The sequence below is a fragment of the Phascolarctos cinereus genome, unplaced genomic scaffold (assembly GCF_003287225.1).
Source record: "Phascolarctos cinereus isolate Bilbo 61053 unplaced genomic scaffold, phaCin_HiC Scaffold_4;HRSCAF=312, whole genome shotgun sequence".
Taxonomy (NCBI): Eukaryota; Metazoa; Chordata; class Mammalia; order Diprotodontia; family Phascolarctidae; genus Phascolarctos; species Phascolarctos cinereus.
The window spans coordinates 57,190,692-57,214,916 of record NW_027555847.1 but is presented as its reverse complement, the minus strand read 5'-3'; the positions used below and the strand labels follow the sequence as shown (position 1 = coordinate 57,214,916).

At 43.0% G+C, this 24,225-nt stretch overlaps 1 protein-coding gene across 2 annotated transcripts in view; it reads left to right on the top strand.

Annotated features, from left to right (window-relative positions):
- The window catches only part of FGD5 (FYVE, RhoGEF and PH domain containing 5), a 188,869-nt gene that overhangs the window by 75,172 nt on the left and 89,472 nt on the right, over nucleotides 1-24,225 (top strand). The window lies entirely within an intron of this gene.

The window sequence follows — 24,225 nt, the reverse complement described above, 5'->3', positions numbered from 1 at the left end:
GGAAAAGGCAAAGCAGGGCCTTGCCTGGGTAAGCAGCAGAAAAGAGATGTGAAACCAGGACTCCTGGTTCTAAATACTGGGGTCTTTCCACTCTACCACCCTGCCTTTTTATATTGTACCTGAAAATACCTCTACTAGAACCACTCCTTTGGTTTTGTTTCTGTTAGGATGGTGCCTCTAGAAGGCCTGTGTAAAATGTATGAAGAAAGACAGGAAGAGATAATAAAGAGAAAGAGAGAAGAAGGAAGGAACAAAGAAAGGAAGAGAGAGGGGGAAGGAGAGTGTGAGAGAAAGAGAGAAAGAGAAAGGAAGGAAAAAAGAAAGGAAGGAAGGAAGAAAAAGAAAGAGAAAGAGAGAAAGAGAGAAAGAGAGAAAGAGAGAAAGAGAGAAAGAAAGAAAGAAAGAAAGAAAGAAAGAAAGAAAGAAAGAAAGAAAGAAAGAAAGAAAGAAAGAAAGAAAGGAAGGAAGAAAGAAAGGAAGAAAGAAAGAAAGGAGCTAAGGAGGGAAGAGAGGAGGGAAGGAAGGAAGAAAGAAAGAAAGATCATCTGATCTTTCTCCATTAGATTTTTTTCTTGTGGGGTCACATCAAAACCTTGTTTTAGATGATCTTATGGCTAGGATTCCAAATGCAATCCTTTCAGGCACTGAACAGCAGCTGATAAAAGTTTTTTAACAAATCTGAAAATTGACCAGAGAGATGTATAACGCAAGAGGTTGGTTATGTTGAATTTTTAATGAGAAAAATATCAATATTTTAAAATGTTAAATAATTAACCTTCCAAATGTTTTATTTTTCTAAGTTTGTTGCATTTACGCTTCTGAAGTTATTAAAACTTAAAAGTGCACTGAGATGTGTGTGTGTGTGTGTGTGTGTGTGTGTGTGTGTGTGTGCGCTGAGCCTGTCAGGGTAACATAACATCTCATTAGCTCTGAACTAGGTGATAGAGATTTGATCTGGAGGGGCAGCTAAGTGGTGCAGTGGATAAAGCATTGTCCCTGGATTCAGGAGGACCTGAGTTCAAATACGGCCTCAGACACATAACACTTATTAGCTGTGTGACCCTGGGCAAGTCACTTAACCCCATTACCTAGCCAAAAAAAAAAAAAAGAGAGAGATTTGATCTGTGATTTCATTGGTGTTAAGAGGGAAACTACCTCCCCCATGTGTCAGGTCAGCCCCTTCTCCGCAGGATACATATAGCCTTAGAGATTTGCCTAGGGCTGAAGTGATTTGCCTCGGGTCACCCAGACTGTGTGGATGACCATGCCTTCTTGGCTTCAAGACTGGGCCTACACCCTCTCTGCACATTGCCACAGCTCTACAGGAGCAGGTGAACACAAATTGGTTTATTCCATTCCTAGATCAATCACCTTGCCAAGAAAATATTGCAGAGAGGAAGGGACAGGGCATAACACAATTGTGACAAGGGGAGGAAATCCTAAGAGGTCTGGGACACAGGGCACTGACACGCAATGGGATCTGCAGAGATAGACTGGGAGAGCTGCATTTCCATCTGTATTCATCCAGAGTTTAGCACAATGCCTGGCACATATAGGCATTTAATAAGTGTTTGTCGATTGGTTGTGAGGACACTGAGTATATGAAGATGAAGACTGAAGTAAGCAGAATGTCTAGAGTGAGAAGAAGGTTGAATGGGGATGAAGGAGGTGTCAGAAACTCATGTTACTAGCTTCAAGTCATTTCTGAAGAATATTAATTATATTAACAACAATGATAATCCTTATATTTGATTCATGATTTATAGGTTAGAAAACATTTTAAGATGCATTCTATTCAATCCTTAGTAACTCTTCAAGATAAGAGGTCAGAAGTGATAACCCCATTTTATACCTGAGAAAACTGAGGCTCATAAACTAAATGATTTGCCCAAGTTCACACAGCTAGTAAGTGGTCAACCAAGGATTTCAGTGGAGGGAATACCAACTTGAGTTAAGACCTAGTTGTAAGACCATTGATTTAGAGCTGAAAGGGACCTCAAAGACCATTTAATCCAAGCCCCCATTTTATAGATGAGGAAATTGAGGCTCAGAGAAGTTAACTTCCCAAGGTCATCCAGGTAGTAAGTAACAGAAGCAGGTCCTCTGACTCAAAAAGAGTAAGACTTTTGAGAGTCTCTTGGACAGCAAATGGATCAACTTAATCAATACTTAAAGAAATTAATTCAGACTATTTGCTGGAAGATCATATACTGAAGCTGAAGTTTAAATACTTTGGCCACATAATGAGAAGATGGGAGTCATTGGAAAAGACCCTCATGTTGGGAAAGATTGAAGGCAAGAGGAGAAGGGGACGGCAGAGGATGAGATTATTAAGTAGTGTCACGGATACAATGAACATGAATTTGGACAGACTCTAAGAGATAGTGGAGGACAGAAGGGCCTGGCATGCTGTGGTCCATGGGGCCACGAAGAGTTGGACATGACTGAACAACTGAAAAACAACCACTCTGACTCAGTTCAGAACTCCTTCCGCAGTGCTGTGATTAGGTCAATTATCTGTTCCAAAGGCCAGCCGTGGAAACAGGCTTACATATGGAGGCCAGCACCAGGACAGGGGTGGAAAGTCAGCCTGGGCTTCTAGAACACATATCCAACTCCAAGTTAGCGTCCAAACTCCATTTTGCCCTTTTATTAAAACATTGATTTTACTATCATCAGCCTCACTAATGTTGTCAGTGTGGGCTTTTCCTCTGGTGATGCAATTCACAACCTTCAGCTGGGTATCTTTGTGGGTTCCCATGGAGCCCCCTCAAAGTCTCTTTTACCCAGTGGCCAATGCCATGGTGATGAGGAAGCCTCTCTTAGTTCAGGCAAAGGAAGATTTTAAGGAAGGTAAAACCAAACTAAAGACAGAGTTGCTGTTTTTCAAAGCCTGAACCTGATGGGCTGTGCATGACAGCTTTAGAGAGCTTCTAATTTGCCTGTTTTCTTTATATTTGGATATTACTCAGCTATTTAAAATGTTTTAGTAATTTACACAGTGCTTTTAAAGGCAGTGGTTAGTTTTGTCTTTGTCTTTGTTTTTGTGGACTCACAGATGGTTTTGAAAAGGTGCTGTGTGTGCAGTTGGAGGCCCTGAGTTCAGGTGATGACTTGGTCACTTACTTGTGAGTGCCCTTGACCTAGTCCTCTCTTGGCCTGTTGCCCCTCTATAAAATGTTTGATTTAGATGACCTCAGAAGTCCTTTCCTGCTCTAAATTCTGTGATTCTATGAAAATAAGCTCTTTCCCACAGGAACCGTGTTTTGCTTTGGTTGGGAAAATACCCGTTTGTTTGTTTAAAAAAGAGGAGGACAGCAAGAGAGGACCCTCCAGGAATTTAGCAAAATAGAATTCCTCAAAATTCTTGGTGAATTATTAACTCAGGGCCTGTATATTGTGGGTGTTTTAGGAGGGATAGCTAAAGGAGGCTGACTTTTGTTTTTCCTTAGTGAAAAATGGAAACTGTATGAAAAAAAAACCCCAAACCAAGTATTCCTTTCTATCATGTTTCTGGGAATCATTACAAACAGTATCCTTTGGCTGACCCTGAATAAATGATGGGTGCCTTCCAAGTGTGAAAGAGGCTGAGAATCCCCCAACCTTAGGCTGCTCCTCTTCCCACCTCTCCCTGAGTCTTAAGAAGGCATCAGGCTGGAAGGCTCCATCTGATCCCTTCTTCAATCTGACACCCATCCGTCTGACCCCTCGGGGGCTGAGAGGAAGCACTGGCAACAGTGGAGGGCACAAAGTGGAGGAGCTGAGGATTCTCCCATCTGAGCCTTGTGTGACTTGGAACAAGTGGATCTGCATCTCTGGCCCTCTCTTTTCTTATGCTATTAAGCAAAGAAGACTTCTCATTCTCTGTTCCAGAGAGTGCTGGTGAGAAGAGGGACTGTCTGGCCCAGAGAATCTCTGAGGATCTTTATTCCAGCTCTCATTCTTACGGATGAGTGTCAAGTCCTGGAACAGGGATACATTTTTCCCCCTTGGGTCTCTTGGGGTACACCTCGAGAGTCTGGGGTGATTCTCTAATGCCATTGGCTCAAAGCCAAATGGTATGCTTCCCCTCGAGATTGTCAGGTGAGAAGCTATTTAATTAGGCACTTTGAAGTGATTATATAGGGGCAGCCAGGTGGTGCAATGGTTAGTTAGAGCACCAGGTCTAGAGTCAGAAAGACTCTTCTTCCTGAGTTCAAATCTGGCCTTAGATACTTACCAGCTGTGTGATCCTGGGCAAGTCACTTAATCCTATTTGCCTCAGTTTCCTCATCTGGAAAATGAGCTGGAGAAGGAAATGGCAAACCATTCCAATATCTCTGCCAAGAAAACCCCAAATGGGGTCACGAAGAGTCAGACAGGACTGAAACCATTGAACAACAATAACAAATAAGTGACTTGTGGAAAGAGATATTTGCAAAAGTGGTTATAGCAAAAATCATTAGCATAGAACATCCCCTAAAAGTCTGTAACAAACTCTCCCACAAGTACATACTGAGTCCAGGGCAGTCGGGCTCAAACACAGACATGCGGTGACACAACTCTTGGCGGCTAAAAGTCCTTGTCTTTGGTTTTCAAGGTGCTCCTTATGAAGTCGTGTATCTATGTTCAGTTTGTTCCTGGTTCTCAATGTCGGGTGATCTAGAGGTGCTATTAGGTCACCCATGGGAAGATGAGAAGGGTTCTAGACCCTTTGAGGCCAGACCCATCCTCTGGCCCAAAGTAGGTGGGGAAGGGGAAGGGGGAAAAATGGAAAGTGCATGGAAAGACCAAGATCTCTCTACTCCTTCCCCTAGGTGGTTCCTCCTTAGGGTTTTACTGGGATGCTTTCTCTCTTGGACCATTCACTGGAACCTCTCACTTTTAGTCATCTCAATGCTTTTATTAAGAACCCAGAGAGCATACCTCTCAGCTAAGCGGAACAGACTTCCTATCTGGTATCATTTCACTTCATCCAATGGCCTGCAAAAACATTTCATACTTGGTCTAAGGCCTATGATTGACATTGATAGACTGACCATCTTACCTCTTACTTTAAGTAGAGAGTTGTTCATTCATTTCAATTGTATTTGACTCTGTGACCCCATTTGGGGTTTTCTTGGCGGAAATACTGGAATGGCTTGCCATTTCCTTCCCCAGCTCATTTTACAAATGAGGAAACTGAGACAAACAAGGTTAAGCAACTTGCCCGTGATCACACAGAATGTGAGTGTCTCAGGCCAGATCTGAACATGTGGGAGAAGAATCTTCCTGACTCCAGAGCTGGGGTTCTATCCACTGTATCACCAAGCTGCCCCACCCAGTCTGCCACTTTACTGTGTGTGTGATCTCAGGTGGATCTCAGATTTCAACTTCTTCATCTATAAAATTGAAGGGTTGGGCCATATGACCTTTAAGGTCACTTCCACCTCTAAAACTATGATCTCATGATCCATCCTAAGTCATTAGTACCAATTAACATCCAAGGTACAGGCAGCATGGACTAGGGCTAGGGTTCCCAATCTATGGTGCATGTACTGTCAAGGGATAGAGGAAGCTCGTCAAGGGAGAATATTTGGTGAACAATTACATTATCCTATTGGAATTCATCTTTTTATTTTCTTTCTACATGTATAATAAATTATGCAATTTATTTCCTTTCATATTGAATAGAGGATTCAATTCAGTTCAGTGAGGCTTACTGTGGTAAAGTCAAATTAATTTCCTTTTATATTGAATAGGGAGTGGTGGGGAAGAGAGCCAAGGGGCACAGGGATGGAAAAAGTTGGGAATACCTGGTATAGAGGATGAGGGGCAGCTTTGGAGGCTGTCAGGAAGAGCTGGGTTTGAGTCCTGACCCCAACACAGGCTGTGTGACTGTGGGCATGTCACCAAGTCTTCCAGTGTTCCAGGCAACTCTTGAAATACCTTAGTAGAGGGAATTCCCTAAAACAGACCACAACAAAAAACAAAGGACAAAAAACAAACAAAAAACCCACAGTCAGAATTAATTTTTCAAATTAATCCTAAAAAAATCAAGATGTTGAGGGAAAGGAACATAGGACAGTTGAAAATTAAAAAAATAACCTTGTTATCTTTCTTTTTTCATAAAGTTCCTTTTCTTTTTCCATAATATTCACTTCTAAATATAACCCTCCTCTCCTCTGCAGCCAACTTTTCCTTTTAACAAATTTTTTTTAAAAAACTCAGTGAAATCAACCCACCCATCATGTCTGATAGCGCATGCCACCACATCTTCAATGAAAGCAGAGAGGCACACTTTTCATATTGTAAGCCAAACTTGGACATCACAATTACACAATGTTCCATTTTATTTTGATGTTCTCTCTATTCATATTGTAACCATCGCATAGGGCAGCTCGTGGTGCAGTAGATAAAGCACTGGGCTTGGAATCAGGAAGACTAATCTTCATGAATTCAAATCTGGCCTGACACTTAGTAGCTTTGTAACCCTGTTTGCCTCAGTTCATCTGTAAAATGAACTAGAGGAGGAAATGGCAAACTACTCTAGTACTTTGCCAAGAAAACTCCAAATGTGGTCACGAAGAGTCAGATATGACTGAAAAATGACTCAGTGACAACAAAGAGTGACTGCATACACTGTTCTCTTGGTTCTACTGACTTTACTCTGCATCAGTCCATATAACTCTTCCTATGTTTCTTTGAGTTCCTCATAGTCATCATTTTTTATGTGAAATGTTTATTCCATTACATTCAAGGACCACTATTTGTTTAGCCATTCTTTCATCATTGGGTGACCACTTTGTTTTCCAGGTCTTCATTACCACAAAAAAGTACTGCTATGAATATTTTAGTGTCTATGGCAATTTTCTTTCAGTCTTTGAGCTCCTTAGGATATCTGCCCAGCATCTCTGGGACAAAACAGATGGGCCTTTTCATTTTTTTAAATTAATTTTATTCATTAATTTCCAGAATGGTTAGAAAAACTCAGCTTCACCAACAATGTATCTGTATGCCTGTCTACACATGGCCCTACCAACATTTTAATCCTTAGATAGTTTTGCCAATTTACTGAGTAGGAAATCTCAGAGTTTTTGATTTACATGACTCTTTTTTTATTTGGGACACATTTTCAATTTGGTTGCTAATAGTTTTCAAATCTTCTTTCAAGAGCCATGTCAGAGGTAGCATGGTGTAGGAGAGAGAGAGAGAAAGAGAGAGAGAGAGAGAGAGAGAGAGAGAGAGAGAGAGAGAGAGAGAGAGAGAGAGAGAGAGAGAGAGAGACTGGCCTCAAAACCATAAAGACTTGGGTTCCAATTCCACCACTGACCTAAATTAGTATTGTGGTCCCAAACAAGTTATATAACCCCTTGTTCTCTAGGAAAATCTCTAAGATTATAAGTTCCAGAGAAGGTACTGACCTGCTTTTGTGAAAGGAGTTTCTTTACCCAGGAGTTCCCAATACAGGTGAAATCACAGGTCCAATCCTCAATTCCATAACCATTTATCTGATGGGGAATGGCTTCTGGTGTTCTGTATTTGAGGGAGCCTGCTATGTATCTCAGATATCAGGCTTTATTAGATATTTGCTGCCAACATGTTTTCCCTTATACTAACAGCATTGTTCTTGTTTGCCCAGAAGCTTTTCAATTTCATGTAGTTTAAATTAGCAAGTCAAGGTTTTGGAGACTGGATTGAGGGAGGAGAGGGGAGAAAGGGAAAATATCATAGAGAATCATAGAATTTTAAAACTGAAAGGCCCCTTAGACATCACTGAGTCCAACCCCCACCTTTACAGAGGAAGACAGTGAAGGAGAGCGATGATGGCACTGGTTCAAGGTCACACAGAGAGTAGAATCAGAGAAGACCTTGATTTCTTAATTCCCATTCAAGTATGTTATCTAACATACTACACATGGGCTGTTCTACACACCTCCAAACACATATCATCGTTTAATCTGGAGTGCCAGCCTTGTCGTGTGTCCAGAAGAGAAGGCAGCCCAGAGCCATGCATATTTGGTTGGGGATGGGAAGCCAGTGGGCACGACAAGGACGTTAGGTCTCACAGAGCAGCAAGACCTCCAATAAGGTCTTACTTAGCATCACCTCCGTGGTCAGCCCACCGCTGCTCTGACCAGAATCAGCTGCTATAGATAATATATAATCAGCCCAACACACTTTGCCTGGGGCTGCTTTGCTAATGAGGCTGCAAATTCTCCCACCACCTCTGGCTTTCCCAGATTCCCCTCAGTTCAGGTAGCACCATCCCTGAAGGCCCATCACCTCCTCCTCTCAGAATGATGACAGGCAGGCCCTAGGGGAGTCCACAGATAATGGGTCTGCAATCTGGCCTTGCTCATCCATATCATTGCTACAAACAAGAGAATTAGTTTGAGAATACAGCATCAACCTAGAGCCTGCTAGCTGGGGGCTGTTTATTCTTCCTTCCTATCTTTAAAAAAAAAAAAGGCATCTTTGTCTGTGTTTAGGTTCATGGCTCACAGTAAGTTTTCCAAAGGATGGGCTTTAATGACCAAAAGTGTAATATCATTTAGTGGAATTATGGATGCTGAGCTCCCCTAATGTGAGCTCTTGTTCTTTTCCAACTCCGGGCTGCTGGAAAATATCGAGCCCAGTGGGAAAGATGCTTAAAGGTAACAAGCTTAGGGCCATGCTGCCTCATGCCCCCTTAACGCATGTGGCAGAACTGATTCTGGGGATTTGATATCAGCTTGGGCCCAGCGGGAGAACTTTAGGATTTTAGTGTTGCATATAGCCTTAGAGATCAGTCCATTAATAACCTCTCCCACCCCCTTCAGTTTACAAATGGGGAAACTGAGGCCCAGAGAGAAGTAACTTGCCTGAGGTCATATAAATAGCATCACAGGATCATGGATTTACAACCAGAAATGGGTTTAGAAGCCCCTTATTTCAGATGAGGAAACTGAGGCTTAGAAAAGTTAATAATGATTAGCATTTTTTATAGAGTTTTAAGGTTTGCAAAGTGTTTTATATATCTTATTTGATCTCACAACAACCCTGTGGGGTAAAATATTCTCTCCATTTTACAGCTCAAATAGGCCGAGGTTAAGTAATAACAATAAATTATATAGCACTTATGATAAGCCAGGCTCTGTGCTAAGTGCTTTACAATTATCTCATTTGATCTTCACAACAGCTACCTGGGAGGCAGGTGCCACTATTACTCCCACTTTACAGATGAGGAAACTGAGGCAAACAAAGGTTAAGTGACTTGCCCAGGGTCATGCAGCTAGTAAGTGTCTAAAGCAGGATTTGAACTCAGGTCTACTCCAGGCCCAGCACTCTGCCCACTCCACCACCTGGTTGACACTTTCAACTGTGAAAGAACATCGTGTTCTTTCTACTATCCCTGAAGACAGCAAGTTTCATCAAGGCACAACTCAATGAGCCTGTCCCCTGGGAGGGCTGTGAATTCTATAGAAGTTGCTTTTGGGGTCTGCTTACTCTTATGCCCTTCCCTAGGTTCCCCCATCATTTGAGCCCTGACTTCCCTGCCCTGAAGCCCTCATTTATGAATGCCTTCAGTATACCTAGGCCTGGAAGCTTACTTGTCCTGTATCTCATTCCCAGATCTATTCATCCTTCAAAACCCAAGCCCTCCAGGGTTCCAGTGTGATGTGGGGAAGAGACCACTAGATCTGGAGGGGATTAAGCCATGGCTCTGCTTGTCACTAGCTAAGTGACCCTGGGCAAGTCTCTTGATATAATAAGAACTCATACTTTGTATTTCTAGCCAGTAGAACATACCCTGCCACATAGTAAGTGCTTAATAAATGCTTACTGATTGATCAATTGGGCCCTAACTTCTTTATCTCCATTAGAAAGGCGGCACAATTAGTAAGAGTATTGCCTTAGTATCAAGAAGACCTGAGTTCAAATTCCACCCCAGACACTGGCTCCATCACCCTGTTTCCTCAGGCGTAAGATGTGGATAATAGCACCTACCTATAGGCTGTTGTGAAGATTAAATGAGATTACATATGTCAAGTGCTTTGTAAACCTTAAATCACTTTATAAATGTTAGTAATTACTATTATCCTTAAGGGTACAGTGGATTTGCTACCTCTTCCTCTATCCTGTTTGCCTTTGCTGCTTTTCCAAATCTGGGCCATTCATTAGGATTTAAATGTAAATGGCACAGTGGGATAAAGGCCAGAACGGGATTCAGAAGACCTAAGGTGTGAATCCTGGCTCTCCCACCTATTACCTGTGTGACTCTGAACAGGTGACTATGCTTCTTAAGACTCTGTTTCCTCCTCTGTAAGGTGAGAGGATTGGACTAGAAGAAAAAGGAACTTCCAAGATTGCACAGCTCCAAATCTGTGATCCGGAGATCTTTCAAGTTCCCCTTTATGTCTATGGAACTATCCTAAGACACTTTTGTCTCTTCTCTAGGCCTACAGGGCTCACATTCTGCATTGCAAAGTATGGCCCTTGACCTTCATAACGACAGCTGAAGTCGATAAAGTCCTGGCAAGATTTACCGTACCCTGGGAAGCAGGCACTGCAAGGGTTATTTTCCTGATTTGACAGAAAAAGAAACTGAAACTCAACAAGATTAAGTGATTTGTCCATAGTCACCCAGCCAGGAAGAGTTAAAGGGGAAATTCGAACCTAGGCTTTTTCTGACCCGTTGGTCACCGATCTTTAAATGACGCCACCCTATCTCCGCTGCTTTATGTGGAGTGTTGTCCACCTCAAACCACAAATTCCTGAACCAAAAAAAATGGAGTTTTCTCCTTTTTGTGTTCCCTTTAATACCTAACCCAAGGCGGGGTACTAAGTAGGTAGGTGTCCAATAAAGAAAAACCTGGTTCTCTGTGCTTATGCTATGCCTCGAGTTGTATAATGAATGCATAATGAATCCCTGAACAAAAGCCACTCCCAGAGAACACATGTATGAATTAGCCATGGACTTGAGAGTAATTCACCCACCTTTGTTCTCTAAGTCATTAGTGATTAATGGTGAGAATGTCAGGCCAGGTGGGAGGCAACCATTTAGGTTTAGGGGTGCCCTTCAACTTGAACTCTGTAGGCAGCTACCTGTTCAGTCTATGTATAGGGCTGACCATGACAGCTTCTTGAATAAAGTACTTTGATCTGCAAACAAATTGTGAGATTAGGATTTGTGAGGGCTGTCAGTAGAAGTTAAAATTAATTATTTCTCTGCGTATGTAGTACACACACACAAACACACACACACACATACACACATATATATGAATATATATGTGTGTGTGTGTATAGTATATCAACTAGTTAGAAGTAAGGTATATATGGCTAATATGGAAATATGTTTTGCATGCTTTAACATGTATAATTGATATATTGCCTGCCGTCTTGATGGGAGGAGGATAGGCTGGAGGGAGGGAATTTGAAACTCAATTTTTTAAAATCAATGTTAAATATAAATAAATAATATTAAAAAAAATTTTAAAAACCAATGTGTATAAAGGATAGAGTATTAGTGTTGGATCAGGAAGATCTGAGTTCAAATTACACCTCTGACTTAGCTGAGTAGCTAAGTGGCCCTGGTCAAACTTTCTTAGACCTTGGGCAAGTTCCTGGGACTATCTTCTAAGTCAGACATGAGTTTGTGTCCAGTAAACAGGGTTCTCACAAGGGAGGTCATCACACTGGAGAAATCACTGATCTTTTCTACTTGCCTAAAAACAATAATAGCATGAATAATAATAATAATAATAATAATAATAACAGTTAGCATTTTTAAGCACTTTAAGGTTTTGCAAAGAGCTTTCTGTATATTGTTATATTTGATCTTCACAACCCGGAGAGGTAGGTGCTATTATTATCCCCATTTTACAGATAAGGAAACTGAGGCACAGAGTATGAAGTCATTTGCCCAGGGTCACACAACTCTTAAATGTTTGAGGCAGGATTCAAACTCAAGTCCTCCTGACTCCAAATCCAGCAGCATTGCTGACACCTAACTGTCTAAATTGTTGAAGCAACCAGTGTAACTTCCGCTGTTGCTTCTTCTCTTCCTAAAAATGTGTTTATTTAACTGATGGCTGCTTTTCCTCTTAGCAGGAGTCTGGCAACAACAAAAAAATATGCTTCTATTTACCTCTTGGCTATAATTAACTCCTGAACTCTAACTATACTTAACCAGCCTCAGTTTCTTCAGCTGTAAAATGGCACAATAATAGCTACTTCATGGAATTGTTGTGAGAATCTCACACACACACACACACATACATACATACATATATATATACACACACACACATATATATATATAAGCTCTATAAATGTTAGCTATTAATTAATTTCAGGGCTAATTGTTGAAGATTGTTTATATCATTTTTGATGCGCTAATAGCCCTTAAAAGGATGATATTATGAATTAACCTTAGATTGAGAAGAGAAATATGACCTTGTATGTTAATTAATTATCTATGGGCTTTATGGAGATGTCTGGAGCACTTTTCTAGACAGAGGAGGGAATTTGTTTGGGTAGAGACTGGACCAGGAGTTGCCCTGACTGGTCACAGCGTGGAATGTCCTTTGCCTTTCCCCCCTCCATGGCTGCCTAAAGAAATCCAACTCATCCTTCAAGGCTCAGCTCCAATGTCATCTTTCCATGAAGCCTTCTGCTATCACTCCCCCACCTGAAAGGCATCTCTCCCTCCCTCTCTCACCTGAGCACCTAGGACACTGTCATCATGCATATCACCCTCTACCTCCTACCCTAGTTACCCATGGACACGTCTTATCTCCTCTTATGGATTGTAAGTTCCTTGGGGGAAAGAAAAGTGTTTTATTGCGCGCACACACACACATACACACATACAGAGAGAGAGAGAGAGAGAGAGAGAGAGAGAGAGAGAGAGAGAAAGAGAGAGAGAGAGAGAGAGAGAGGAGGTACTCTGTAATAGATTGAATGAATGAAATGGAAAAACAGAATGGGCTACCTCAGATGGTAATTGCTTCCTCCTCTCTAAAGAGGACCCCATTTAGGCCAACATTGGTTCTACATTGTAGAGCAATGACAGTCCCTGAGGTCCCTTCAGGCTCTGAGATTCTGTAGATGGATAGATGGATGGATGGATGGAAGGATGGAAGGATGGATGGATGGATGAATGAATAAATGAATAAGAAAACTGGAAGAATGGCAAGGGGTCACAATGAGGCCACACTCCTAATCCACAGGAAGAGTCAGTTGTGTGTGAGAGAATTTCCTTCTCTACCACTGGTCCTGGTCTGGAGTTCCCTACTGCACATAGCTTGGTTTTCTAAACTCCCTAAGATAATCTTTCAAAGCTGTCCTGTTGTCTGGCCTTCTTTCCAGTCTTGCTGCGATTGACCATGACTTTGAAAATTGGCAGGTTAAGTATTGCTCTGTGTGTCCTTCCCTGCCACAAGCCTCCTGAGAATTAGGAGATCCAGAGGAAGTACTTGGCGTGACTGCCAAACTCTTATGGGTGGATGTTTCCCCTCCTCAGGGTCTGCTCCTGCTTTCCCTGGCTTTTGAATCATCGCTTCAACTGGGAGGCTCATTTGTTTCATATACCACCGAGGCCCTGATGCTACAGAGCCATTGGAGAAGATTAAAAATGCATGGAACAGATGAGAGGGATGCTCAAAGGCCCTAGCAACTCTCAGCACGGTTCTCCTGATAGGGAATCTAGATCAGAGATGAGGAAGTCACTGCTCCAAGGAGGCAGTATAGTATGCTAGAAAGAACCCTGGAGGGGCAGCTAGGTGGTGCAGTGGATAGAGCCCCGACCCTGGAGTCAGGAGGACCTGAGTTCAAATCTGGCCTCAAACACATAAAACCAGCTATGTGACCCTGGGTAAGTCACTTAACCCCATTGCCTAGCCCCCCCACCAAAAAAAAAGAACCCTGGATTTGGAGCCAGAAGCCCTGAGTTTGAATGCTGCCTGTTTAACCTAATAAGTATATGTTAAAGAAAGTCACTTTCCTTTTTTAAGCCTCGATTGTAAAATGAAGGGATTACATAATGTAGAGATGGAAGTGGCCCTTTATTTTTTCAGGCTACAGAGATGAGGCCTAGAAAGATCAAGTGAATTACCATAGTCTGGATTTGAACCCAGGCATTTTGACTCTGGGAAACTAGGTGGTACAGTAGACAGAGTGCAGGGCCTGGAGTCTGGAAGACCTGAGTTCAAATCCAGACTTAGAAACTTACTAACTGTGTGACCTCGGGCAAGTCACTTCACCCTGTTTGCCTCAGTTTCCTCATCTGTAAAATGAACTGGAGGAGGAAATGGCTCCAGTATCTTTGCCAAGAAAGCCCCGAACGGGGTCACGAAGAGTTGGACCCAACTGAAAAACGATTGAGCGACATCACATTTTGACTCTGAATCCAGTGGGTTTTCTTTTCTACTACAGAACACTTTCTGAAGAGTGTGGGAAATATTTATATCAATCTCCTCCTGTCTATATGCTCTGGTAAAGGCACCTTCTCTAGAAAGACCAAGAACCCTGGAGGGGTTTCCAGCACCTTGAGGTCTTGGGATTTGGGGCCCCCAGCTTTTTCTTAGTTATTAAAGTCACTCTCTGGGAGTCAGACAAGGGTTTTAGGCTTGACAACTCTGGTCCCAAGAATTGCAATGAGAATGCTGAATCCAAAGTACTCCATAAGTGAGGGGCGGAGGGGATTGAACAGCCTCCCAGAATGAAGACATCAAGTCCACAGCGCACCAATGCCCATTGAAGGTTTGCTGGTCTTCTTCAAGGTGTGACTGTTGGGTCACATTCATAAGCCCTCATCAAAACGGTGTCCTTTATTATTTGTATTTGTATGCATCATGATTTAAAATAGTCCAACAGAACCCAAGAAAAGAACACAAGGTTTGAATACCAACTCTGCTACTCTCAGTGCGCTTTGAGGCAAGGTCCTGAATTTTCCTGGGATTCAGTTTCTTCATTTGGAGTAGGTGATTGCTAAGGTTATTTCCAACTTTTAATCTTCTAAAGATCTAAAGATGGAGGATTTGTTCAGAGCTGGTTTTCTAAGTAGATGGTGAAGAACCACAGGATTTCACAGTTGGAAAGACCCTTAGATGTTATTTAGTCAAGGCTTGACCTCTAAGGGTCTTTCCAGTTCTGAATTCTCTATATTTCGACTCATAATACATACAAATAAAATACTAAAGGACTCTGTTTTGATGAGGGTTTATGGATGTGACCCAACATCCTGAACAAAACCTTAACAAGCCTTCACTGGACAATCTGGTAAAGCCCATGTACCCTTCTCAGATCATATTGTTAAATAATTGAAGGAAATGACAAATTTCAATTAGAGGTTAGTGAAAATTAAGCTGTTAGTAAAGAATCATAAGTATTATGATGTTCAGTCATTCCAGTCATGTCTGACTCTTCATGACCCCTTTTGGGATTTTCTTGGCAAACATACTGGAGTGGTTTGCCATTTCCTTCTCCAGCTCATTTTACAGATGAGGAAACTGAGGCAAACAGTGTCTGAGGCCAGATATGGATTCAGGAAAAGGAGTCTTCCTGACTTCAGGTCCAGCGCTCTATCCACTGCGCTATCTAGCTGCCTCTATTAAATATTCAAAATAAAGAGGTTAGTGAAAATAATCCAAGTTAATGAACCTCCCCCTGAAATCTATTCAAGTGAATCCCAGGTTAAGAACTCCTGATCTAGTCCAATTCTCTAATCTTACAGGGAAGGAAAGGTCTCTGGGCTTGAGACCAGGGAACTTTCTACTATATCACGACAGATTGTCATTTACCAGTATGGCTTAAGAGATGCCAATAAGATTTCCCCAAAATCCCTTCCACCCCCCAGGTCATTTGTACCTGAAGTAAAATTTCACAGAGGACAAAGCTTTTCATTCCAAATTAGGGAAGATTCTAGAAATACCAATAGCTTTGGGAGAGGGAAATCAGCTTCTTGTTTATACTATGGTGTAAATGACTGAGCACAGCAGAGCCTTTCCATAGAGCAAGTTTGAAGTGAATGAAGTACCTTAGAAGGGGAAATGAGAAAAGAAAGGGGAGCTGGGAGAGTACCAGGGACCAACTCTACAGTTTTGTCAAGGACTGATGTGGACCACAGTGGTGCTTCCATGAATGGCCAGGTATGTTCGGGGCCTCCAAACCCCTCAAAGGGTTGGCATGTCCTGATGCCTCTTGGCCAGGTGGGACTTAGAGAGCCAACGGAAGCAGGAAGATGGATATGGGAGACCCGAGCCACGTTAGCATCTTTTTACCACTTATCTATCACAATTACCACAGTAACACGCTGGGGCACTCTCACCAAGTTTTAATGTGTTTCTACATGAACTTAATGCTGCCATTTATCTTTAGGGGAGGGAATGGAGCTGAATTCCCTCTCTTCTGGGACAAACAGTTACAAATTGCAGCCAGGCTGGTCCAGGAGGAAAAGGGAGAGACTGGCTAAGCCAGTTAATGAGGCTGCAGAGCCAGCAGTTAACCTGATGAGAGTTTGAAGTTTTGCTGAGCAAGCAGCTCTGTCCTGACTATCCCAGTCATGGTCACTGCTCCTTAGCTAGGGCATCTCCTCTGGGGAAAGATCCCCAGGTTCTTGATTTAATCACAGGAATCAGGGAGCATGATGACATACCATCCTGGGATCACAGACTTAGAGCTGGTCACTGAGTCCTCATTTTACTGAGGCAGAACTGACCCCTAGAAAAGATAGAACTTCTCCAAGGTCAAAGAGGTGGCAGAATCTAATTCCTCTGATACCAAATCCAGCATTCTTTCTCCTTTACCTTGTTACCCAGGAAGACTGGGATCTATCTGTGATCAGGGTTGAGCTCAGTCTGCCACCAGGGTAAGACTCAATTTGTGGCCAGGATTAAAGGATTAATTTGTGTCCAGCATTAGTGGGTCAATCTGTAGCCATGCTTCAGGGCTATGAGAGTTAGGTTGTCAATCTGTGGCCAAGGTTAAGACTCAATCTGTGGCCAGGGATAGGAGTCAGTCTGTGATCAGGATTAGGAGTCAGTCTATGATAAGGATAAGGGGTCAGTCTGTGATAAGTGTTAGGAGTCAGTCTGATAAGGGTTAGTGTCAGTCTATGATCATAGCTAGGAGTCAGCCTGTAATCAGGGTTAGGGGTCAGTTTGTGATAAGGGTTGGGGGTCAGTCTGTGATAAAGATCAGGGGTCAGTTTGTAATAAGGATTAGGGATCATTCTGTGTTTGGGATTAGAAGTCAGTCTGTAATCAGGGTTAGGGGTCAGTCTATGATAAGGGTTGGGGTTCAGTCTGTGGTCAGGCTTAGGGGTCAGTCCACGTTCAGGGTTAAGGCTTATCCTATGGCCAGGGTCAAGCTGTGGCCAGGGTTAGGAATCAGTCTGAGATCAGCATTAGGGGTAAGAATGTTCGTGGGATTTGCGGGTGGGTGTTTGCCTCATCAAGAAACGTTTCTACTTTTCCCCTCTGAGCTAAAATCCTGCCAGTACCTGTTCCCTTGACACTTCATTCCATCTGCCCTCAAACAAGGTTGAGTTCATTCTCCCAAGTGGTCATCATATCTGTCCTTGACGTAGCCAAAGCATTCCCCAAGAGGACACTTTGAGCTTTCTCTGATGACACCAGGTTGAATTTGGGGGTCCATCTTTCTGGAACGGACAGTTTTAGCTTTGCCCTCAGCAGAGGTCAGGAACATTGCCCTCATTCGTTCCATGCCACCACATTCTGCTGGTTCAGAAGCAGTGTTGCCTCCAGATGCTCATTCTATCCTCCTCTGCCCTCTACCCTAACCCGGCCACCTGCCTGGGACTGAGGGCACCCAAGGGAACTAGCTTTCCAGCCCAGGAGGGTGATCAAAGCAGAGAAGGCAGGGGCACCTGGTGAAGATTGAGCTTCCCGGTCAAGGTTGAAGGAAGGACAGCTTGTCCTAGGATAATCCACATAGTATATAGGGGCCCAGGGACACAAGCAGTACATGCAGCTTCTAAATGTAACATCCTGCCTTAAACCTTCATAGAATATTAGACTTGGAAGGGCCACTAGAGGTCACGAGGGGTCCTTAACCTAGGGTCTGTGAAATTATTTGTTTGGGGTTTTAAAATATGTATTTTGATAACTGTATTTAAGTGTAATTGTCTTTGTGATGTGTATTTTATTGTATGCATTTAAATCCTTATCTAAGAAAAGGTCCATAGGTTTCACCATTCTTCCAAAAAGGGTCCATGATACAAACAAGGTTAGGAACTCTTGATCGTCTCCAACCCCTTAATTTTACAGACAAGGACCCTGAGATCTAGAAATTGGAACTGCCTTGTCCAAGGTCGCCTAGGTTATTGGCAAAACTAAGACCAGACTCCAGGTGTGTTATCTCCCAGGGCATTGTTACCATCCACAGTTTCTCTTCAAGTCACTAGGCAAAATTTTCAACTAGATGGAGCTTGTCTTTGGTAGCTGCCCATTCCTCCTGCTGGCATCATACCTCCCTCTTTGACATCTCACTAAGCACCTTAGGATGCTCCTCATTGCATGGTTTTCTCCAATTATGCTTTGTGCTCCAGACCTTTTCTTCTCCCCTTTTCCCCATCAAAACAATCCCATTGAGTATCTCATCTCCTCACCACCTCCTCTGCCCACCAGAATCACAGGCTCATTTTCTTAGAATAAGAATGGGCCTGAGGGGTCATCTAGTCCAGCTCCTTCATTTTACAGATGAAGAAACTGAGACCCGAAAAGGTTAAGTGACTTGCCCATAGTCACACACGTACTTGAGATTTGAACTCAGTTCTTCTGATGCCAATTCCAGCTCTCTGTCCCTCACACTATATTCTCCGACTAAGGTTTGGGGACCAGTTTGTGGCTAAAGAAAAGAAAAGAAAGGGCAGCTAGGTGGCGCAGTGGATAGAGCACAGGCCCTGAGTTCAGATCTGGCCTCAGACCACTTGACACTTACTAGCTGTGTGACACTGGGCAAGTCACTTTACCCCTAATTGCCTAAAAATAAAAAAAATTAAAAAAAGAAAAGAAAAGAAAAGGTAACCCAACCAGCCATGGTCCTGACTTGACTAAGACTGTACACTAATACTGAGATTTCAAGTCTAAAAAAAGTAGTTCTGGGAAGAGAAGAAGAAGAGATGCTTGGGGCCATCACTGAATGAAGAGTAGAAACAAGCAGATCCTCTCCCACTTATATTGGCAAGGGCCTTGGACATCATGTAAGGAAACCACTTTGTTTTACAGATGAGAAAACTGAGGCCCGAGGGAGTAACATAATGCAATCATTGTTTAAGGAACATTCATTTGTACATAGGATGACTTGGTAAGGAAGAGACCAGAAGCAGACAGATCAGTTAGGAGACCCTTATAATAGTCTAGGTGGGAGTGCTGAGGGCCTAGAAAAGGGAAGTAGCAATGGGAGAGGAGAGGGAGAAAGGACAAATAGAGGAGACATTATGAAGAGTTTGATTAGCTTAGAAGTGATTTGAAAACCTATTCCCTGAAACCAGGAATCTGGGCTGGCCCATGTCCTTGAGCGAATCAACTCTGTTTAAATTAATATTAATTAATAAATAATCTGGAGCCAGAAGGGACCTTAGATGCCATTCTTGTCCAAGTCCCTCTTTTTATTGTTGTTGTTCAATCCTGTCCGACTCTGTGTAACCCCTTTGGGGTTTTCTCATTAGAGATACTGGAGTGGTTTGCCATTTCCTTCTCCAGCTCATTTACAGATGAGGAAACTAAGGCAAACAGGGTTAAGGGATTTTCCCAGGGTCACACAGCTAGTGTCTGAGCCTGTATTTGAACTCAAGAAGATGAGTCTTCCTGACTACAGGCCTGGAACTCTATCCACTGCACCACCTAGCTGCCTATTCCCTCATTTTACATATAGAGAAACTGAGGCCCAGAGAGGTTACATGATTTGCTCAACATCATACAGGCAGAGCTGGGATTTGAAGCCAGGTCCTCTGACTCCAGATTTATCTCTCTTTCCACCACTCCGCACTGATTTGTAATTTTGTCAATGTTAGTTCTCAGTCTACTGTTGCAGATCCATAACTTGGACAGTCTTGGTAAGTTGCTATTTCCAAAAATATTTGTACCTTAGTGACAAACCCTTTTTCCAAATTTTCTTGGAATTTAGACAATTCAATTCAATAAACATTTATTAAGCACTTACTGTGTGCCAGGCACTGTGTTAAGTGCTGGTCCTTAGACAGCAGCCACATACATAGCTCCCAAACTTGTACTCAAAGCTCTTCCATCTTGGTTGCATTCACCAGGACATTTATAAATTCAAGGACACCCCCATACCTTCATGAAGGGGGGAAACAATGGTGGACTTGCTGAAAAGCAAATTTAGGTTTGACGTACAGAAAAACTCCCTAACAATTAGAGCTGGCCAAAAAATGGGGTGCTTTGCCTCAGTCATTTCCTCCTTATTAAGAAGATCTTGAATGAGATTAGAAATCTAATTGTTGAGGAGGCTATCATTTGGATATGGCCTCCTCATGTGTAAATGAGGATATTGGCTTAGATGGCCCCCAAGGTCCCCACATTAATCATCCTGGATCATCTGTCCCCTAGGACCATCACTTGTGTTCTCCAAAGCTATGCCCCTGGAGCAAAAGCTCTGACCAGTGGGAAATGAGTGAGTTGGACTTTTTCAGCTCTAAATCTATGAGTCCGTGATTCTACAGAGTTAGAAGGGCTTTGGATATAGCCCCAGCTGTCCTTGTTCAAGGACCAACGTAGGTTAGAAAGGCTCAGCTTCACTAGGTGATGAAATTTTTGACCCCGAAAAACTCCAACAGGTTGGTGGAAGAGTTGAGACTGATACCCAGGTCTCCTGGCTGATATCTGGTTATCTTTTCTGCTTTATCCATAGCATCTTTGTATACCCATACTCCCTGTTTAACATGCTGGTCCTTAGTAAGGTGTAGTCATCCCTGGGGAATAAGAGGAGATCCGGCCCATCATAAATAATCCATGCTGAAGGAGAACAGCTCCTGACAGGATATACATGTCCTTGAACTGATTTCTTTGTGAGCTTAATGCCTATGACCCCAAATCATAGCTCATTCAACTCCTCTTAGGAACATACACTTGTTGACCTAAAAACACATGGAACACATGCAATTCATCCTTTATTTAAAATGATTCTTCAGGAAGCTCCCTTCCTGCTTGGTGTCCCATTATTCCAAGCCCCTTCCAGAAACCTGTCTATCCCCTCTAAAGGAGAAGGAAAGATCCCACAGGAAATGAAGATCAGGGGCCCCCTGAGAAGAGAAGATAAATTTTCCCAGGAAGTTTTGAAGATGCACCCTGAGCAAAATCATGACACAGGGTCCCATCTTAAAAAGTCAAAGCTGGAAGGGACCTTAGAGGTCATCTGCCCCAACTTCCTCATTTTACAAATGAAGAAACTGAGGCCCAGGAAGAGGAAAGGAAATCACACAAAGTCACTGAGTGAATTGAGAAGAGCACAATTCTTAACTTAAGGCAGCTTAAGGCTCACAAAGTCCTTTCTTCACAATGATGAAAACAGCATAAGTATGAGGGATGTTTTTGGAAGATTTTTGTTTTTACCTCCACTAAGGTCCTAGGACTGGTTTGAGGGAAAGACCTCACTGAGGTCAGATTTTCACTCTACCCCAGAGTGGATGACGGGCTTGAGTGCGCAGGCCGTTGGCCAAGTAACCAGGGTCCACCCCTGAGCTCCACCTGGTCTGGTGGGTTTGTCAGTTTCTTTACCAAGCCAGGGATTTCATCAGCACAGGCAACTCCCAAGGAGGAAAATTACTCCACAGATTCAGACAGACAAGTGTTTTCCAATTTATAATCTTAGAGGGTGGTCTGGGGCATGAATCTGGGATCATGGGTTTAGAGCTGAAAGGGACCATAGAAGTCATCTGGTCCAATGCCTTCTTGTTTCAGTTGAGGAAACTGAGGCCTAGCAAGATTAAGTGATTTGCCCGAGGTGTTTCAGAGGCGTGACTTGAACCCAGGTCTCCCTGCCTCTGAAGTCAGCTCTCTATACAAAACTCTATCTCTATACTCTAAAGTATTAGCATCACGCCCATTATACTGAAGAAGAAACCCAGGTTCAACAAATGAAGTAACTTCCCTACATTCTCAAAGCTAGTGTCAGGGTTGAGACTTGAACTAATCCTTCTGACTTTAAATCATTATCTTCTCTACTAGACCACATGAGTCATTGTGAAGATCAGGACTATATCCTAGATCTCCCAAGACCCAGTCCAGTAATAGCAAGCATTGTAGACTGAAGTCTACAAAGTGCTTTCTTTATATAATGAAACGCTGTATTTGTGCCCTGGATGCTAGGTGAAGTCAGGAAGACCTGAATTCAAATGCAGCCTCAGACACTTCTTAGCTGTATGACCCTGGACAAGTCACTTAACCTTGTTTGACTCAGTTTCCTCATCTGTAAAATGAGCTGGAGAAGGAAATGGCAAACCAGTCTGGCATCTTTGCCAAGATGGGCTCATAGAGTTGGACATGACCGAAACAACAATTGTGAGCAAGCCAGTGTATTTCTTGTAATTATGGCAAATGAGCTCCAAACTTCCTTCCAGTTCTACGTCCTATGATCACATGGAATGCCAGAGCCATGATTAGAACTCAGACCTCCCAATTCTAAGTATCACTCTTTCCCTCACAATATCACGCTATCTCTCTTCACTGACTAATCAAATACATGAATCCTTGCTAAGATATTAGGTGCCAAGGTCAGGGCCTATGAGTGGGGAACATGTCATATATATCATCAGATTTTTTTCAACATGTTGATTTGTTTTACTGTTTTTATTCTCTTCTTAGCTTCCTGTGGTTTGCCTTCAGTCAATCAATAAGCATTTATTAAGCACCTACTGCCTTCTAGGCATTTGAATATAAATACACAATACAGTCTCTGCCTTGAGGTGGGGAGGGAACTGACTACAACAAATTTGTGGTGAAGTGAATAAAAAATAAATTCATAGGGGAGTAGGGAGGGAGAAGAGAAGACTAACAACTTGGACAATCAGGTAAGGCTTCTTGGAGGAGGTGGTTCTTAAGCTGAGCTTTGAAAGGAGCCAGGACTTCTAAGAGGCAGAGGTGCAGAGGAAAGCCATTTCTGATAGGGAAGGACAGCCTGTGCAAAGGCGTGAAAACAAGAGATGGTGGAATGTTGTGCACAGCAATCGGAAGGCCAGTCCATTATACTGTGGGCTCCTGAAAGGACTTCTTCGTACCCCCGGGGCTTAGCATAGTGCCGGGCACATGGTGGGTGCTATTCAGTCCATCAGTCATGTCCACCTCTAAATGACCCTGTGGACCACACCCTCCAAAGGTACTAGTGTGGTTTGCCATCTCCTTCTCCAGTACATTAAGGCAAGCAGAGGTTGAGTAACTTGCCCAGTGTCTGAGGCTGGTTTTGAACTCAGGTCTGTGGATAGGGCACCAGACCTGAAGTCAGGAAGACTCATCTTCCTGAGTTCAAATCCAGCCTCAGACACTTACAAGCTGGGTGAGCCATTTAACCCCCTTTACTTCAGTTTGCTCATCTGTACGATGAGCTGGAGAAGGAAATGGCAAACCACTGCAGCATCTTCGCCAAGGAGACCCCAAAGAGGTCACACAGGGTCAAACACAGCTGAAACGACTGAACAGCAACGACTTCTGACTCCAGGCCCGCTGCTCCATCCACTGAGCCACTCAGCCGCCTCCTGGCACATCCGTATGTGCTTAATGCACGTTCACTGAGTGACTTCAGCTGGATCATAGGGTTGATGGGGGAGGTAGTCTGTGACCATCGTGGAATAGTACACAGAGCTGTGGAGGGATCTGAATTCTCCTAAAATAGGTTTAGAAGGGAAAATACCTGGCTCAGCTTAGACGTGTCGAGTTTGAGACGCCAACAGAACATCCAGGTGTAGAGATTTAACAGGGAGTTAGAGATGTTGGTTGTTGATTTGGGAGTCATCTACAAAGAGATGTTGGTTGAATCCATAAGAGCTAATGAGACCACAAAGAGAGAACATATGATTTTGAGCCAGAAGATACCTTCAAGATTTCTTCGTCCAACCCTGCTGACCTCCAATAAACTCATGTTTAGAAAAGTTAAGTGCCTGACTGCCAAACTCACACAGTAATCAAGCAGCAGAGCTGAGATTGGAACCCAGGTTTTCTGACTTGAAATCCCTTGTTCTGTCCACTTCTCTACTCTGCTTCTCTCAAAGGAAATAAGTCAAGACCTTAGTGTGAGTCTAGTGCA